General features: G+C 39.6%; 1 pseudogene across 1 annotated transcript; it reads left to right on the forward strand.

Annotated features, from left to right (window-relative positions):
* The first annotated feature begins 257 nt into the window (after positions 1-257).
* Positions 258-6,008, forward strand: LOC146944068 (putative disease resistance protein At3g14460; annotated as a pseudogene). Its single transcript, XR_015028029.1, has 6 exons — positions 258-1,476; positions 1,536-2,125; positions 2,191-4,902; positions 5,097-5,242; positions 5,349-5,412; positions 5,525-6,008. The product of XR_015028029.1 is annotated as a putative disease resistance protein At3g14460 (transcript).
* The last annotated feature ends 400 nt before the right edge of the window (positions 6,009-6,408 follow it).

Consider the following 6,408-nt stretch of genomic DNA (forward strand, 5'->3'; position numbering starts at 1 on the left):
ACAAATATGGAATATCAGTTTCAGAGAAAGCGTATGCGAGAGGACAAACAACCTGTCAAGGAATCCACAAATCAGACTAACCAGCATTTTTTATCGGCAAGTCCTGGCAGCCAGGACTGCCGGGACCAATGATTATCTTGAGTTGGAACTGCCGGGGATTGGGCAGCCCAAGTGCAGTTCCAAATCTTCGAAACCTGGCCCGGGGACACAAACCAGACATCATTTTCCTATCTGAAACGTTGGCTAATAAACGAAGCATGGAAAATATCTGTGTCATGTTGGGATATGATTCATGTCTAGCAGTTGATGTTGATGGCAGGAGCAGTGGGCTGGCAGTGTTTTGGAAAGATATTTCTAATTGTCGGGTGTTGAATTACTCTCGAAATTTCATTAATCTGATTGTGGAGGATAGAGAAGCTGGTGATTGGAGATTAACTTGTTATTATGGCTATCCTAAACGTGCCTATCGTCGTGATGCTGGGGATTTACTCCGAGAGCTGCGGGATATGTCATCCCTTCCGTGGTGTATCATTGGGGACTTTAATGATTTGTTGTCTCAACAAGACAAAGATGGTATACATCCTCATCCTAATTGGTTGTGTATGGGCTTCCGTGAAGCGGTTGATGATTGTGCCTTATCCGATATTAAATTGCATGGTCACCCATTTACATGGATCAAGAGTCCGGGTACCAATCGAGTGCTGGAAGAAAGATTGGATATGGCTATGGGAAACTCCGAATGGCTGCAACGTTTTCCTGAAGTCAAGCTTACAAACTTGCTTACTTCTCACTCAGATCACACTCCATTACTACTTGATACTATACCTACGATTCGCCAGAGGTATAATTATTCTTTTAAATTTGAAAACAGTTGGCTCTTAGAGGATGATATTGAGGAGGTGGTGGTGGATGGTTGGGGTGGTAGAATGGGGTTGGAGCTTGGAGATAGGGTTGTGAATTGTTCTACGAAGTTGCAAAGTTGGGGTAGAAGGAAGAGAATTCGGTTTAAGGAAGAAATTGACCAATGTACCCGTATTTTAGAGGAACTACGTGCCCAACCAAATGGTATGATGCGTCCGCAATATGTCGCAACCCGAGAGAAGCATGCCCAACTTCTTGTACAAGAGGAGGCATTTTGGAAGCAGAGAGCAAAAATGCACTGGTTGAAGGAGGGGGACGTGAATACAAAGTTTTTTCATACATCTGCGGTAGCCCGCGGCAAAGTGAAGAAGATTAGTAAACTCCGCACGGATGATGGGAGGGTTGCTACGTCGCAAGAGGATATGCGTACTGTGGCACAAGGTTATTTTGAGAAACTATTTGCTGCGAATGCGGGTGTTCATGAATCGGTATTGGATTTGATGAGCCAATGTGTTTCGATAAATGACAATATAAAGCTTACGGCACCTATTACAAAAGAAGAATTACGTCAAGCCCTTTTTCAAATGCAACCGGACAAGTCCCCAGGTCCAGATGGTTTTAATCCGGCATTTTATCAGAGATTCTGACATGTGTGTGGTGATGATATTTTTCAGGCAGTTGCTTCTTGGTTGGATCGCGGTTACTTCCCTTCAAACCTTACAGAAACAAATATTTGTTTGATCCCAAGTGCAAAGAACCAGATGATATGAAGGATCTTAGGCCTATATCTCTTTGTAATGTGTTGTATAAGATGGTGTCGAAGTTGCTCGCTAATCGACTGAAACGTTCTTTGGATAAATGTGTGTTAGAGGAGCAGTCAGCGTTTGTCGAAGTCCGCTCTATACTGGATAACATAGCTACCGAGATAATCCACTCAATGAAGAGGAAGACGGAGGGATGGAGAGGGGAATTGGCTCTCAAGATTGATATTAGCGAGGCCTATGATAGAGTGGATTGGGGGTTTCTTCGTGGTGTACTTATGCGAATGGGATTCAATGAGAGATGGATCCAATGGATGATGATGTGTGTTAGTTATGTTACTTATTCGGTGCTTATGAACTTTGACAGGGAGGGGCCTATTGTACCCGGTCGAGGGTTGCGCCAGGATGACCCGTTATCACCATATTTATTCATATTTGTGGCTGAGGGCCTCTCGACTCTAATACATAAGGCAGTTAATAGAGGTGATATTCATGGAGTACAAGTATGTCGTGGCGCACCGATGGTGTCCCATCTGTTGTTTGCAGACGATTGTTTCTTGTTCTGCAGGGCCAACGTGGTGGAAGCATAACGTCTACTCATGGAGTACAATCGCTTGAGGGCTTGTTGCGAAATAAACGTGACATCAATGATTGGAATAATATCCTAAATAGTAACATTTGGGAAACTGAGAGTAAAATTATTCCAGCACTCCAAATCAGTTATCATTATCTCCCTCCCTATTTGAAACGCTCCTTTGTTTATTGTTCCTTGTATCCTAAGGATTACAAATTTGATAAGGATGATTTGATCTTGTTGTGGATGGCCGAAGATCTTTTACAGTCTCCAAACAATGGGAAGACTTTAGAAGAAGTTGGTTATGAATATTTTAATGAGTTAGCTTCAAGGTCATTTTTTCAATGTTATGGAATTGAGAACAATTATTTTGTTATGCATGATCTAATGCATGATTTAACCACATTGTTCGGTGGAGGATTCTATTACAGAACAGAAGAACTAGGAAATGAAACAAAGATTGGTACCAAGATTCGTCATTTGTCATTTAGCACGTTCACTGATCCAATCTTGGAAAACTTTGATATTTTTGGCAGAGCAAAACATCTTCGGACGTTTTTGACAACCAATTTTTGCCCTCCTCCATTCAACAATGAAAAGGCACCATGCATCATTTTGACGAATTTGAAGTGCTTGAGAGTTTTGTCATTTTCCATCTTTCCACATCCAGATGCATTGCCCGATTCAATAGGTGAATTGATCCATTTACGTTATTTGCATATCTCTGGCACAGATATAAAGACGTTACCAGAGTCATTGTGTAATCTGTACAATCTACAAACGTTGAAGTTGTGGCATTGTTCTTGTCTAAATTGGCTTCCAAATGACATGCAAAATCTTGTAAATTTGCGCCATCTTAGTCTCGATGGAACTATGCTAGAAGAGATGCCTAGAGAAATGAGTAAATTAAAAAATTTGCAACATTTGAGTTGCTTTGTTGTGGGCAAGCATGAAGATAATGGGATCAAGGAATTGGGAGCACTTTCAAATCTTCATGGATCCCTTTCCATTGAGAACTTAGAGAATGTTACCAACAATTTTGAAGCATCAGAGGCAAAGATAATGGATAAGAAGTACCTTGAGAAATTATTATTGTCATGGTCTCCAGAAGCAAAAGATCATTTTACAGATTCGCAAAGTGAGATGGATATACTTGACAAGTTACAACCAGTCACATACTTGAAAATGCTAGAAATAGATGGATACAGGGGTACAAGATTTCCAGAATGGGTTGGAGATCCTTCCTATCACAATTTGACTGAGTTATTTTTGTTTGGGTGTCACAATTGTTGTATGCTTCCACCCCTTGGACTACTACATTCTCTCAAGGATTTGAGAATCAGCAACATGCATATGCTTGAGACTATTGGATCTGAATATGATGATTCATTTTCAGAGACACTTTTTCCCTCTCTTGAACATTTGGAGTTTTTTGACATGCCATGTTCGAAAATGTGGCATCATTCCCATAAGTCAAATGATTCTTTCCCTGTACTTAAGCATCTTGAGATTCATGATTGTCCGAGATTACAGGGAGATTTTCCATCTCATCTTCCCGTTTTGAAAACAATAAGGATAGACAGATGCAATCTACTTGGTTCTTCTTTCCCAGGGGCTCCTTCTATCCTCGAAATAGATATACGTCGAAGCAAGAAAGTATCCTTGCATCTGCATGAGCTATCCCATTCATTGGAAGAATTAAGAATTGAAGTAAGAGGGGCGACAAAGTCCGTCTTTGAAGCCATTTCCATCACCCCATCCATTTCTCTTAAAAAATTACGGATCAAGGAATGTTGTTCTGCGATTTCGTTTCCCGGAGAATTTTTCCCCTTATCCTTAGAGAGTTTGAACATCAGGAATTGTAGAAATATAGATTTCCCAAAGCAAAGTCATCTGCATGAGTCACTTAAAGATCTTCATATAGTTAGTTGTGATTCTCTCACAACCCTCCCACTGGAGATCCTTCCGAACCTCTGTCTTCTCCAAATCAAGAACTGTAAAAACTTTGAATGTGTTTCCGCTTCAAAGATTCTTCAAAATCTTGTTGAAATTGAAATTAACAACTGCCCCAAATTCATATCATTCCCAAGAGAAGGATTGTCTGCGCCCAACTTGAAAAAATGGAACATCTTCAACTGCGTTAACTTAAAGTCATTACCTCGTCATGTAAATACTCTTCTCCCAAAGTTAGACACTTTGCACATGCTTGGTTGCTCAAAAATTGAGACGTTTCCAGAAGGGGGTATGCCGCTTAGCTTGAGATTACTTTTTATCGGGAATTGCGAAGAATTATTGAGGAACCCATCTCTAACTTTGATGGACATGCTTACCCAACTTACTATTGATGATGGTTCATGTGATGGTGTTGAGTCCTTCCCGAAGAAGGGTTTTCAATTGCTGCCTCTCTCCCTTACCGCCCTTGCTCTGTGGAGTTTTTCAAGCCTGCACACGCTGGAGTGTAGGGGACTTCTCCACCTCACGTCCCTCCAACAATTAACAATTGAAGACTGTCCCAATCTGGATACTATTGAAGGAGAAAGGCTGCCTGCTTCTCTAATAAAACTTCAAATCTATCTATGGATGTCCTCTGTTGGAAGAACGGTGCTGCATGAAACACCCTCAAATTTGGTCCAAAATTTCCCACATCCGAGGCATTCGGGTTAACTACGAATGGATTTAGCAAGCTTGAACTTTGATTAACAACAGGTAATTTTTATGCTATTCCTCCTCTAAATGTCGCATGCCCAATTGAATTCATTTTATGCACCAAGTCACCAACCTGAATGTAATGTATAATTAATTAATTTACTTTGGCACACTCTCATTGCATGCATGGTGCTTTCACTAAACTGACAATATGCATCTAATGTTGTTCATTTTGATGTCATTTCTTTTTGTAGTGATAAAAGATTTCAGGACAATAAATTGGCATCAAAAGTTCACACTTCAACTGAAAAGACTCCAAATATTAATTCATTTTATATGGTGGACATCTTCAATTGCAAACCTCACTGCAGAAAAATTTGTTGTCGAGGACTAAACAAAGGTACTTGTTGAATAAATGGGTAATTCTTTACGATAAATTACAATTTTAATTTCTTTTGTTTTTACTGCTTAAGTCAATCATTACATGTTCTTTGGCTTTGCTGTAGGCTCTTAGACTTGTGAGATGAAGAAATCAGGTGCTTCATTTCGATATTTGACTTCATTTTTTTGGTAACATATCATACTCATTACTCATTAATTGTTGAGGGTCATTGTGATACATCTAGGATTAGTATTATCCATATATTCAATTTGAGCTAATTAGGATTTCCATTAAAAACAGCTGCTGCGATATGTAGCTGAACATTCGATTAAAGAAAGTCCATACTGGATGGCTCTAGAGGTATGCTTTTGCGTCTTCTCGTCACTTAATGCCTCGTACCCTCCTAACTATGCCTTCTCATGCCATATTTGTGGTCAATTATTGGTCTGTTGTTGCACCATTTTGAATTTGTCGATCCATTGCCCAATAATAATTTCCATTGAACAAATAGAGAGTGTCAGTTGTATTTTAGTAGTGTAAGGGAGGGAAATTGAAATTCTGGGGTGAAGGAGAGAGCCACAGTCCATACTACTCCAGTCTAACTGCAGAATCCTTCATACAACAATTATTGGAAAATCTGGCCCAAAATTTCCCTCATCCAAACCATTTATGCTAACAACGCATTAATTTCTAAAGCTTGAACTTGGATTATCATATCAACAGGAAATTGTTCCGCTGTTCCTCATGTAAATGCCGCCTCAACGATACCTGTCATACCACTCATTTTATTCTCCTTTTGTATATAGCAAATGTTGGAGTGAACAAAAAAAAGAGCTGCCATATTTCTGCCGGTTATTGGTCTGTTGGCACCATTTTGTATTTGTCTATGCGTTGCCTGAAAAGAAATCTCCATGGAACGAATTGAGAGTAGAATTGTGCTAATTATAGATGGAGGAGTGGATTATTGGAGGGAAAAGGAGGGAAATTGAAAATTGAAAAGGAGGCTAGTAATGTTAGATAATATGTAATGGTCTTTTTGTTATAATTGGGCTAAGGGTAGTTTAGTCTATTTATAGTTCCCTAAATATTCTTAGAGTAACACTTTTATTATGAAGTTTTGCTCAGTCCACTGAAACACTAGCCGCCCTTGGTGTTATTCTCTCTTTTCTATGATTCTCTGTATT

Source organism: Medicago sativa, chromosome 2 (assembly GCF_051527215.1).
Source record: "Medicago sativa cultivar Bolivia chromosome 2, Bolivia_mono, whole genome shotgun sequence".
Lineage (NCBI taxonomy): Eukaryota > Viridiplantae > Streptophyta > Magnoliopsida > Fabales > Fabaceae > Medicago > Medicago sativa.